At 39.7% G+C, this 13,791-nt stretch overlaps 1 pseudogene; it reads right to left on the bottom strand.

The window, feature by feature from the left end:
• Positions 1 to 7,359: 7,359 nt before the first annotated feature.
• On the bottom strand, positions 7,360 to 7,478 carry LOC111896678 (5S ribosomal RNA; annotated as a pseudogene).
• Between the last annotated feature and the right edge of the window lie 6,313 nt (positions 7,479 to 13,791).

Here is a 13,791-nt window from a genome sequence, read left to right as displayed (position 1 = left end):
AGACAAGGGATTCATTAGACCGAGTAGTTCTCCCTGGGGAGCCCCGATTCTGTTTGTGAAGAAGAAGGACGGGTCGCATCGGATGTGTATAGATTATCGGGAGCTGAATAAGGTAATGGTGAAGAACCGTCGTTACCCACTCCCGATGATTGATGACCTTTTTGACCAACTACAGGGAGCATCTTGGTTCTCCAAGATTGATCTGCATTCAGGATTTCATCAAATGAGGGTCAGAGAGGAGGATGTATAGAAGACTGTGTTCTGGACGCGCTATGGCCATTATGAGTTCGTGGTGATGCCTTTCGGGCTCAACAATGCTCCTAACGTGTTTATGGATCTCATGAACCGCGTGTGCAAACCGATGTTGGATCAGTTCGTGATAGTTTTCATCGATGATATCATGGTTTACTCCAAGACGCAGGAGGAGCACGGGGAGCATCTGCGAGAGGTTCTGGAGAATTTGAGAAGGGAGAACTTGTATGCTAAGATCTCCAAGTGTGAGTTCTGGTTGCGCGAGGTGCAGTTTCTCGGGCACCTTGTCAACCAGAACGGGATATCAGTTGACCCGGCCAAAGTGGAGGACGTGATGAAATGGGAGGTTCTGAGGTCTCCATCTGAGATTTGGAGTTTCCTAGGATTAGCCAGCTACTATCTGAGATTCATTCAGGATTTCTCCAAGATATCCATACCCCTGACCAGGCTAATGAGGCAAGCCGTGGTCTTTCGTTGGGGGCCTAAGCAGCAGGCCGCATTCGAGTCATTGAGACAGAGATTGTGCTAGGCGCCAATCTTAGCCCTGCCAGAGGGCATGGAGGATTTTGTTGTGTACTGTGATGCGTCCATCTCGCCGAGTAGAAGCGGGATGGGACGCGGGATTTAAGCATTGGACTCGTCGAGTCGGGTCCCAGACTCGACAAGTAGGCTTTGACTGTACAAAACCCTAATATGAGGGTTTGCACCCTATTTAATCATCTCTTTCATCCACCACTCGTCCTTATTGCTCCTAGAAACCCTCCATAGTAAACCCTAAGTGTTTTGGTGCAAGATCTAAGGCTTTTGAGTGATTTTTATGGGTTTTGACCTCAAGGAAGAAGGAAGAGCATAGAAGGATCAAGAGGAGGCTGAAGGATTCGTTATTTGGTACATCATTTGCAGTCTTTGAAAGGTATAAAGTCTGTACCTTGCTTGCTTGTTTGTTAGATCCCTTTTTGGGGAAGATATAGGGCTTTTTAACCTATATGAGGTAGCCAACCATGATTGCAAACATGGTTGGGGGTCAAGACTTCAGATCTAAGTTTTGGAAGGAGTCACAAGGCAGATTTGAGTTGCTTTTGCACCCAAGGAAGGTCCCATGCAACATAAGAGCCATTTTAGATCCTTTTAGACTCAAAAGTACGATGCATGCACGTAAAGTTCGTAACTTTACATCTTAGATCGAGCTTAGGGGCTTGGATCTATCATTTGGACAAAGGCTGTACATCAGAAATTTAGGATTTAGGGCATGGTCGTTATCGACTCGACGAGTCCAAAGCATAGAGTCCCTTATCTGTTGAGGGTCAAAAGAACTCAGTTGGGTGTCAGAAAGGTTGTAGAAGGTCCAAAGGAGTGACCCAACGTTTTGGACTTAGCCTTAGAACTAGAGTTCATGGGACTCGACGAGTGCTAGAACAGACTCGGCGAGTCCAAGGCAAACTCCTTATGGTTGAAGACGAACTCGGCGAGTTGTTCATGCAACTTGGCGAGTCGAGGTCAGGACTCGTTCATCAGATGAAGGTGAAATCGATGAGTTGTTCATACAACTTGACGAGTTGGATGAAGGTTCATTCGATGTTCATATCGAAGAGGAACTCGTCGAGTCGTGGATAAGGACGAGTAAAGGGTACGGACTCGACGAGTTGATGGCTCAACTCGGCGAGTCGGGTCAACTGGAAGTTGACTTTGACTTGGACTTGGATGGGGGTAAAATAGTCATTTTACCCTAAGAGTAGATATTAGATTCTAACTGAGTGTTTTGTGGGGATTGTAGCTGGAGGATTTCCAGAGCAGCAGCAGACAGAGGTTTCCCGCACAGATTATCAGCAGCTACCCGTACGAGGTGAGTTACCTTCCAGTAGCGGTGGGTCTACGGCCATAATGCCGGCCCACCAGTAGGAGTTGTATGTTAGATGATTGTCTCTGTGATATCATCTAGGTTTGCTACTACCTGATATGTTATATGCTGGCATGATATGTTATATGTGATAGTAGTAGAGTTCGGTTATTAGGACTGAAGGGTATGTCAGACACCCCAGATATGCTTGATAATATGTGATGATATGTTTATATGCTGGCAGGATATGTTATATGTGATAGTGGTAGTAGGAGGGAAATAGTCCCCAAGTTCGGTTGTTAGGACCGAAGGGTAGTTTACACACCCCATATATGTCTGATAGTATGTGTATGTTTTGATATATGTAATAGTAGCAGTAGGGGGTGGAATAGTCCCCGAGGGTCGGTTGTTAGGACCGACGGGTAGGTCAACACCCCAGAATGGCTTGACATAGGTAGGTCAGCACCCCAGAATGGTTTGACACGGGTAGGACGGCAACCCAGAATGGCCGCAAGTGTATGTCGGCACCCCAGAATGGCCGTACGGGTAGGTTAACACCCCATAATGGCCAAACCGGGTAGGTCAGGCACCCCATAATTGTCCGGCAGTATGTATTTTATGTGATTCTATGGTATGTCGTACGATGGGGGAACTCACTAAGCTTCGTGCTTATAGTTTATAGTTTTGGTTTCAAGTACCTCTTCAGTGAAGGGAAGGAGCTGGCGCGGTAGCGGCACATCATACATGTCACACCCCAAAACCGAGAACGGCGGAAACATACTGGGGCGGAGGACGTCATGTAATGTATCACAAAAATTTAAAATAGTAAACAAGCAACAACATCATCCATTGCATTAATAGTATAATTTTAATTACAAGTGTTCGTTTCATAGTTTAAGACAACATAATGAATAATCAAAATAAAAGAGGAATCTTGACTGCTCCGTCTTCACAAAACCTGGTCGTCATACCTGTCTATTTGTGACCTAAGAATACAAGTTATTTTGAAAGCGAGTATCAACAATAAATCTGGTGAATTAATAAATATTAATATGTCTTTGATTTGTAAAACTGTGAGCTAAAGACTTGTAACATTTGGAGAAAAGTTTGTATAAGTATGAAAATGTTTGTAAGTAATTGTAAACGTTTGAAAAGCCTAGAAAATCCCTATGATTCCTATTAGTATAAAAAGTAGACTTCTACCAAGACCTAACTGTTTTGAAAATAGCCTTCTACCAAGACCCGAATGTTTTGAAAGTAGCCTTCTACCAAGACCCGACTGTTTTGAAAGTAGCCTTCTACCAAGACCCGACTGTTTTGAAAGTAGCCTTCTACCAAGACCTGACAGTACGACCATTATTATTATTATGTAATCTACCTCATCGATTATGTGAATATGACACATGGTAAAGGTATTAATAATTTATTAACTGGAGTTTTATCCTTTTGTAATTGTCGTATAAGTATTGTAGTATTTTTAATAAGTGACTACTTTTGTACTAATTTGCCTTAATTGAGGGTTAAGGCATAATGTGATGGCTAAATCCCATACTAAACGCTCCCTGTCAAGAGATTTTGGGAATTATCATATAAGTATTGTAGTATTTTTAATAAGTGACTACTTTTGTACTAATTTGCCTTAATTGAGGGTTAAGGCATAATGTGATGGCTAAATCCCATACTAAACGCTCCCTGTCAAGAGATTTTGGGAATTGTCATATAAGTATTGTAGTATTTTTAATAAGTGACTACTTTTGTACTAATTTGCCATAATTGAGGGTTAAGGAATAATGTGATGGCTAGATCCCATACTAAACGCTCCCTGTCAAGAGATTTTAGGAACCAAATGCGACCCCTGCATGATTGCAAGCCATGAACATCCACATTACTATGATCATGTATACCCAATATAACTATCACAAAGTATTAGTGATTCATTGGTATAGTTAGATCCTGAACTTGCTCCATGCTATAGCATCTTGTTATGTCTGTTCTGTCATCGTGTATTGTAAGCGTATTTATGTAAGCGTATCTATGTAAACGTATTCATGTAAGCGTATCTATGTAAACGTATTCATGTAAGCGTATTTTTGTAAGCGTATCTATGTAAACGTATTCATGTAAGTGTATCTATGTAAACGTATTCATGTAAGTGTATCTATGTAAGCGTATTCATGTAAGCGTATTCATGTAACATGTAATGTATTAGTATAGACGCATGAATGAACGGACTCTTGTGCGATTCCTTGTACTTGGAATGGTAAGTAGTATCTCCTAACTATGCCTATTATAGTCACTAGTAATGTACGAGTATAACCGGAAGTATACCTTTGCTAACCAAAGGTACTGAACTGACTAATGGTACTTTTATACCTATATATGTATACATGATATATAACTAATATGTAGACGAAATTCGGACGAGCAACCGATGCCCTAAGACCACATCCCAACTAGGAAAAGGAAATAAAGAGAGCTAGTCGTCCTAAGTCCTTTAAACATTATTTATAAAACTATATATATCTAGGCATGCATTTTACAATATAAAAGAAAAAAAGAAGTTTTGTAAAACCTTTGAAAAGTTTAATACTAAGAAACGATGACTTGATGTCAGTTTATAAAATGATTTGAAAGTATTTTGTTTGATAAGACAGTTTAAGTATAAGAAAAACCTTTGTTTGAAAACACATTTGTAACAGAGTTCGAAAGGAAAGTTACAGTATGTAAGACAGTTTGATAAATAGTTTTAAACATGTAAAAACATTTAAGAAAGGTATTTGAAGAAATCTGTTTGGTAAAACAGTTAACGTATAGTAAATCCATTTGCAGGCTAGTTATTAATCACATGTGATTGATATAATAACTAAACATGATTCATCTTGTATTCCCCCCCCCCCCCCCCCCCCATAAAGCATTTATAAACATTTAAAAACATGTAAAAACATTTAAAAGGTTAATTAAGGGGTATGAACTCACCTACAGTGAGTGGTTTGTTCGAAAGTGTCGGACAAGGTGTTAGGTGTCAAGTGAGGACTTGAACACACACAATGGTCCTACTTATCATATACTAAACATTTATGTAATCTAATTAGTGAATTAATAACTAATTAATCAAGTGAAGACACCCTAGGTCATGGAAACACTATGATTCAAGTGCTATAGGTACCAAAGGGTTTCACCTAAGGGTTGTATGACATGGCATTGGAGTTTATGGCCCATGAACCACCCCTTTATGGAGTTTACGACTGATGACCATTTCTCCATGAGTTTAGGGTCGTAAACTCATGGTACTAAGTGCCAAATTGTGTTTTGAGGTCTTACAAGTCATGATTGGGCATCAAATGATCAAGTCCAAGCCTTATGAAAGCATTGGGGGCAAAATAAGACCACCTTGTGGAGTGTACGGCAAAATGACCATTTTCTTATGTGTTCACGGCTGTAAACTCTCTTAGGGACATGTTTTGATTATTGTTTAAGGTCTTAAACACTTCTAGGAAGGTTCAAGGTTGGCATCCAAGGCTTAGGAAGGGACTAATGTCCATTTTACCACTTAAAAAGGGGTTTACAGCCCAAGAACATCCTTGGCCGTAAACTCCTTTGTTCTTGTGTTATTTGATGATTTTCAAGTGTTATCAAGTTCATATTAAGCACCCAAGAAGCTAGGGAAAGTGTACTTACAAGATAGAAGCTTGATTTGGTGTTTAAGGTCCAAGAACACTAGTGTGTGTTCTTGGTGTTTTGAGAAACACTTACATTTTCTGGAGATCGGGTGAAAGACGGGATGATAGTTGAGAGAGAATGGGGAGTAAACTTGAGGGTTGAAGTTGGAAATGGAGAATTTGGGGAGTAAACTCCTATTTAAGCCAATGAGATTTCGGCCCTAAGGGAGTTCATGGCCCAAACTCACTTAGTTTGGCTGTGAACACTAATCCAAGGCGTTGATTGTTCCATTGTTACCCCGATGTCCTAGAATTTAATTACTTTATACTCGTTCGTTTCGAGAATAATTATTAAAAATACTCAAACGGACTTTTAAATTGGCTAACAATTATTAGAAGGGTAATTGACATTTAATTGAAGTGATTGACTGAACTAGATGGAAAATTTCGGGTTGTCACATCGTCCCCCCGTTAGAGGGATTTTCGTCCCGAAATTAGAATTTAGGTAAAGGAGTAGGTATGAAAAATGAGTAAGGAGGTGGGGAAACTTCGTAATCGATTGGTTCTCGTGCTCATAAGTGAATTCGGGTCCTCGTTTGGTATCCCAACGAACCTTCACTAATGGGAGGCGGCGTTGCTTCGTCCGCTTGACCTCTCGATCGATGGTCACTACGGTTCTTCCATGAAGGAGAGGATTTCGTTGATCTCGATCTCGTCGAGTGGGATTTCGAGATTGCTGACGGAAAGGTACGTTTTCAAGCTTGAGACGTGAAGGGTAAACTGTATGTTACTGTGTTCGCGGTGTAGGTTGCGTTTGTGAGTTACAGGGCCGATTCGGGCAAGAATCCCGGATGTCCTAACTATCTTGGATTTAGCTTACTACGCTTTCCGAAGCGTATCAAGCGTTTCCATTGTGAGGCTTCCAAAAGGATTTGGTCTCTCACTTGGATTTCCAAAGGTTTCTTCCTCTTGTTTCTCCTCCCAGTTAAGGGCCACTCCCTTCTGAGTCAAAGTCGTAAGAGGTTCCGTAGTCCGCGATGAGTTCTGGATGAACTCTCGACAGTAGGTCAGCAAGACCTAGAATTTGGCGAATTCTCGTCGGTGTCTTCGGTGTTGACAAATTCTCAACGATTTTGATTATTGGAAGGATCCTCAAGAATTCCCACATCACTAATGGTGTGCTTCAGGAATTCGACTCTTCAATTTCCAAAACTCGTATTTAGAGAATTTCACGAAGAGTTTCTCTGATCGTAATGTTTCCATGGTTTGTTGTAGATACTCTTTATGATTTCCTTCTTACTATGAGAGTAGATCAGTAAGTCATTTAAAAGGACAATGACAAACTGATCCAAGTAAGAATGGCGTACCCTATTCATTAAGTTCATGAATACTATGGGCGTATTGGTCCTATCCGAAGGATATCACTATGGACTCGTAGCGTCCGCATCGAGTTTGGAAGATTGTCCTCGGAACATCCATCACTAACTCTCGCAACTAGTGATATTCGGATCTTGGGTCTATTTCTGAAATGCATTTCGTTCCTTAGGGTTGATCAACCTATTCATCTATGCGAGGCAGAAGGTAATGATTTCTAAATGGAAGTCCTATCGAGGTCTGCACCACGAGGACTTCCCAGGGTGTTACCCATCATAGTACTTCTCTCGCCTAAACACGTCTAACTGCGGAGCTCTGATGGGATTTGGTGCATTAGAGTTGATATGATCGCACCCTCTGAAGTCTGTCTTCTTTAAGAATAAGACCGGAGCTCTCAACGGTGAGGAGCTTGGTCTTCTCATTCCATTGTTGGGTAGTCGTTAAGCTGTCTGAATGGTTCTTGTATCTCCGTTGGTGTGAGACTGTAGGGCGATCGGGTTACAGGAGGAATATTGGGTTCTAAGTTTGTTCGCATGACGATGCGATCACTCGTAGTCTTGGGCAGTCTCCGTCCTGAAGTTCATGTTAAAAGTCATACTTGGTTCATCAATCACAGTCTCGTGTATACGAGTCATATATAATTAAGATTGAAAAGGTAGTTGAATAAATGATTCTTCCTTAACCTCACATCCCAACGAGGAAAAGAAGTTAAATTGGAATCATCAATTCTAAACCTGTAGAACCTTGATTATATACCACCCCTATGTATACATTCTTCAGCGATAGATCAACCGTATGGGTCTTTGGATTGAACTTGATGTATTGTACGAGTGGTACTTCGGTGTTCTGGAATGACGACTTCACCTAGAAGGGCGATTTCGGAGGGAGAGATGTGCGTACGAAACTGGTATTGTGTGAATCGAATTGACTCTAGTTGTATAATAATATCGGACATACTTGAAAGTAAAGACACTAGATTTGAACATAAGGTGTTACAGACAAAAAAACAACAGTGCAACCTTTAACAGAGTTACAATACTTTAGATTTACTACAAGACTAATGTTGCGAACAAGGTATACTACAAAAGGCAAGTATACGCAGCACGAGGGTCCCTTTACTGATGGGGTCTCGCAAAAGATAAGACTCAAGTTGCACTAGTTTTAAACATGTTTTATGAGTCTGTTACAATGAACGCCTTAGATAATTTAACGAGGGTCCGGGGTAGTCTCTCCTGTGGCAGTAATCCTTAGTATTTCCCCGTCTGCGCCAGAGTTCTTTTTTATTGGACAATCTTTCTTGAAGTGCCCTATCTCACCCCATTAGTGACATATCGGGCTGGTACTAGCATCGGTGGTGGAAACGAGGTGTCGAGTCGTAGTTTTGTGGACGTGGGTGTTTTCGTTGTTCTTTCCTGTTGGACAGTTCCTATGATAATGTCCTGTCTCACCACAACTATAGCAAACCTGGCTGGCTCCGGTGGTGGAGGTGGTTCTACAAAAACGAGCAATGTGCCCCATCTTGTTGCAATTGTTGCATTGCAATACTCGGCAAGATCCATTATGATGATAGTTACACTTGTTACACTTCGGGAGTGTTCCTTCATAACGCTTGACCGGTGCTGAGGTGGAAGGAGTCGCCACTTGTTGTTGTCGCATGGCAAGCCTTTGAAATCGCTTGTGTTCAACTTGGGCTTGACGTTTCCGTTTCTTGAGCTCTGAGTTGTTATTTTGGGTGTTGGCGACTGTTACTATTTGTTGACTTGTCGGATCGTTACCACGATTGGAATTGTCAATTCCTTTGTCAGTCTTGTTTGCATTGTTAGCGTTGCGGTTCGCAAGGACAGCTGCCACAGCAGCCGTCACGGCAGTTGTAACTGCGGCTTGGAAAGTAGCGGCGTCCATAGTAAAGGCAGGGGTTTCATTGTTCGGCTGACTATTTCCGTATGATGACATGATTCTGTAACACGAACGAAAAGGAGTTCATGAGCTATTATGGTTGAACTTAGATGTAGTCCGATCGTTCATATAAAGAGTAAGAGTATGTTCTCGAAGGTTTGACCTACATCCCTATGATGCAGTCCTAGTAAAGAGTAGAAGTAAGTTCGTAGAATGGTCTCAAGACGTTTTTCGTTCAAGCCGAGGTACTATAGGTTGGTGGATAATATGATCCAACCACTGAAAGAGACTTGGAAATGTCTCCGGAGTTAAATTACTATCGTCCAAAGACTTGACTAAAGCATGTTTCAGATAGACTCCAATGAAAGTATGATGAGAGTATTTGAACAAAGAGTGACACATAAATTAGCCGACTGCCAATATCATCGATGTTTAAGATGTAATAAGTTCGGGAAAATTGACCCTGTAGTAGGTCTTACATCACATCTGGAGTAGAAAAGTCTTTGACAGCATAAAGACCTAACTAAACGTACTTACAGTACAAGGTAGTCACATAGAAAAGTGCTACACAGAACATGGATAGGAACACAGTTCTTTAAAACAAAGAAGGAAAGTAAAATGTCTCCTAATGGCGACAATCACCCCTATGGTGAACCCTTAGTTCAGCTAGTTGACGTTCCATATCAAGTAGGTATCTTTCGTACACCCTCTGACGTACTCAAAGCTCAATGACTTCGGCTCGAGTTTCAGCTAGGGCTTGCAGTAGGGTTTCATGGATTCTCTCAGATCTCTCGTAAGTGTGTTCAAGGTGATTGGTGTGGATGGTATGCATTCCTGCGTTGGCACCAACCTCTGCGATACGTTGGAGAGGCGTCCTACCCTGGATTTCGTTTCGGGCAACTCTATGGATCAGGATTGGTAGAACTCTGTCTGCTGAGCTCCATTCGTTTATGTTGTAGAAGCTTCGGTCTCCTTTAAACGACATAGTCCGATCTTGATCTTCGCTCCATGTTTCCAAGCATTCTACCCAAGGAGGCGTCGGACCATGAAAAGCCAGACGAGGGTTAGGATTTGGAATGGGAGCTACCGGGGGTAGGTTCTCAACCTCGGGTTTGGAGTTATCATCATCCAAAAGGTCTTCATCATGGTAATCATTCAAAGGGATTGGATGATCATTCTCGGGTTCTTCTCCAAACCATCCAGCATTGCCTTCATTCGGAAGGTATGGGTTGCCGTCGGGATGGAGTCCAGCCATGTAATCTTTGCGAGAATTGGGGTAAGGAAATAATTATTAGACGAACTATCTAGATAATTATTAGAAAATCTTCATTAGTTACATCACTATTTGTAAAGTGCATACTAGTCATATGTAATCAAAACATAGATAGGCCTTTGAATAAGTGACCTTAACTCCAAATTCACAAGGAACCGGGGTAAAGCAAAAATTTCACAGATTCTAAGTCTATAACATCCTAGTTACATATAACCTTAGTGTATCCACTTAGCAACTATCAACTTAGTAATGGAGATCTTTTTTAGTTTTCAAGTAAGTAATTATAGTAACACAAAACACCCCTATGGTATTTTAGACCTAGGTTCTGTTATAATGTTCTCATTGTAGTAGTGTTGGTAGGTTTTTAGACTTCTTGACACATCACAACCATTCTTGGGCATGTGCTAATCACTCCTCGGAATAGCATAGTTGATCAGGCTATGCCACTCCCAAGGCTGACCATACATCCCTGAGCTTACCTGTGATATTCAACAATCATAATACTTTTGTTCTTGTCATTGTGACACGGATTTTTGTATGAATGCATGCACGTATACTTTGTTAAATATTTTATTATTTAAAAGTATAAACTCTTGGTCAGAGTATTTTTAATCCCATTTAGTTATAGTTAGTATATCTTTTATGGGTGATATACTTAATTCACTATAAACAATGCTCTGATACCAATCTGTCACACCCCAAAACCGAGAACGACGGAAACGTTCTGGGGCGGAAGACGTCATGTAATGTATCACAACAATGTAAAGTAGTAAACAAGCAACAACATTATCCATTGCATTAATAGTATAATTTTAATTACAAGTGTGTTCTTTCATAGTTTAAGACAACATAATGAATAATCAAAATAAAAGAGGAGTCTTGACTGCTCCGTCTTCACAAAACTTGGTCGTCGTACCTGCCTATTTGTGACCTGAGAATACAAGTTATTTTGAAAGCGAGTATCGACAATAAAGCTGGTGAATTCATAAGTATTAATGTGTATTTGATTTGTAAAACTGTGAACTAAAGACTTGTAACATTTGGAGAAAAGCTTGTATAAGTATGAAAATGTTTGTAATTAATTGTAAACGTTTGAAAAGCCTAGAAAATCCCTATGATTCCTATTAGTATAAAAAGTATTCTTCTACCAAGACCCGACTGTTTTGAAAGTAGCCTTCTACCAAGACCCGATTGTACGACCATTATTATTATTATTATGTAATCCACCTCATCGATTATGTGAATATGACACATGGTAAAGGTATTAATAATTTATTAACTGGAGTTTTATCCTTTTGTAATTGTTGTATAAGTATTGTAGTATTTGTAATAAGTGACTACTTTTGTACTAATATGCCTTAATTGAGGGTTAAGGCATAATGTGATGGCTAGATCCCATACTAAGCGCTCCGTGTCAAGAGATTTTGGGAACCAAACGCGACCCCTACATGGTTGCAAGCCGTGAACATCCACATTAGTATGATCATGTATACCCAATATAACTATCACAAAGTATTAGTGATTCATTGGTATAGTTAGATCCTGAACTTGTTCCATGCTATAGCACCTTGTTATGTCTGTTCTGTTATCATGTATTGTAAGCGTATTTATGTAAGCATATCTATGTAAATGTATTCATGTAAGCGTATCCATGTAAACGTATTCATGTAAGCGTATCTATGTAAGTGTATTTTTGTAAGCGTATCTATGTAAACGTATTCATGTAAGCGTATCTATGTAAACGTATTCATGTAAGCGTATCTATGTAAGCGTATTCATGTAACATGTAATGTATTAGTATAGACTCATGAATGAACTGACTCTTGTGCGATTCCTTGTACTTGGAATTGTAAGTAGTAACTCCTAACTGTGCCTATTATAGTCACTAGTAATGTACAAGTATAACCAGAAGTATGCCGTTGCTAACCAAAGGTACAAAACTGACTAATGGTACTTTTATACCTATATATGTATACATGATATATAACTAATATTTAGACGACATTCGGACGAGCAACCGATGCCCTAAGACCATATCCCAACGAGGAAAAGGAAATAAAGCGAGCTAGTTGTCCTATGTCCTTTAAACATTATTTATATAACTATATATATCTAGGCATGCATTTTACAATATAAAAGCATAAAAGCAGTTTTGTAAAACCTTTGAAAAGTTTAATATTAAGAAACGATGACCTGATGTCAGTTTATAAAACGATTTGAAAGTATTTTGTTTGATAAGACAGTTTAAGTATAAGGAAAACTTTTGTTTGAAAACACATTTGTAACAGAGTTTGATAGGAAACTTACAACATGTAATACAGTTTGATAAAGAGTTTTAAACATGTAAAAACATTTAAGAAAGGTATTTGAAGAAATCTGTTTGGTAAAACAGTTAACGTATAGTAAATCCATTTGCAGGCTAGTTATTAATCACATGTGATTGATATAATAACTAAACATGATTCAACTTGTATTCCCCCCCATAAAGCATTTATAAACATTTAAAAACATTTAAAAACATTTAAAAGGTTAATTAAGGGGTATGAACTCACCTTCAGTGAGTGGTTTGTTCGAAAGTGTCGGACAAGGTGCTAGGTGTCAAGTGAGGACTTTGACACACACAATGGTCCTAGTTATCATATAATAAACATATATGTAATCTAATTAGTCAATTATTAACTAATTAATCAAGTTAAGACACCCTAGGTCATGGAAACACTTTGATTCAAGTGTTATAGGTACCAAAGGTTTGCACCTAAGGGTTGTATGACATGGCATTGGAGTTTATGGCCCATGAACCACCCCTTTATGGAGTTTACGGCCCATGACCATTTCCCCATGTGTTTAGGGCCGTAAACTCATGGTACTAAATGCTAAATTGTGTTTTCAGGTCTTACAAGTCATGATTGGGCATCAAATGATCAAGTCCAAGCCTTAGGAAAGCATTAGGGGCATAATAAGACCACCTTGTGGAGTTTACAGCCAAATGACCATATTCTTATGTTTTCACGGCTGTAACTCTCTTAGGGACATGTTTAATTGTTGTTAAAGGTCTTCAATACTTCTAGGAAGGTTTAAGGTTGGCATCCAAGGCTTAGGAAGGGACTAATGTCCATTTTACCACTTAAAAAGGGGTTTACGGCCCAAGTACATCCTTGGCCATAAACTCCTTTGTTATTGTGTTATTTGATGATTTTCAAGTGTTATCAAGTTCATATTAAGCACCCAAGAAGCTAGGGCAAGTGTACTTACAAGATAGAAGCTTGATTTGGTGTTTAAGGTGCAAGAACACTAGTGTGTGTTCTTGGTGTTTTGAAGATCTAAGTAAAACACAAAATTGAATGGATGAAATGATGTATAAACACTAGGTGTTATGTTATAACAATAAATCAAGTCGAGAAACACTTACATTTTCGGGAGATCGGGTGAAAGACGGGATGATAGTTGAGAGAGAATGGTGAGTAAACTTGAGGGTGGAAGTTGGAAATGGAAAGTTTGGG

The sequence above is a fragment of the Lactuca sativa genome, chromosome 4, assembly GCF_002870075.4.
Source record: "Lactuca sativa cultivar Salinas chromosome 4, Lsat_Salinas_v11, whole genome shotgun sequence".
NCBI lineage: Eukaryota > Viridiplantae > Streptophyta > Magnoliopsida > Asterales > Asteraceae > Lactuca > Lactuca sativa.
This window is presented reverse-complemented; position numbering and strand designations above follow the sequence as displayed.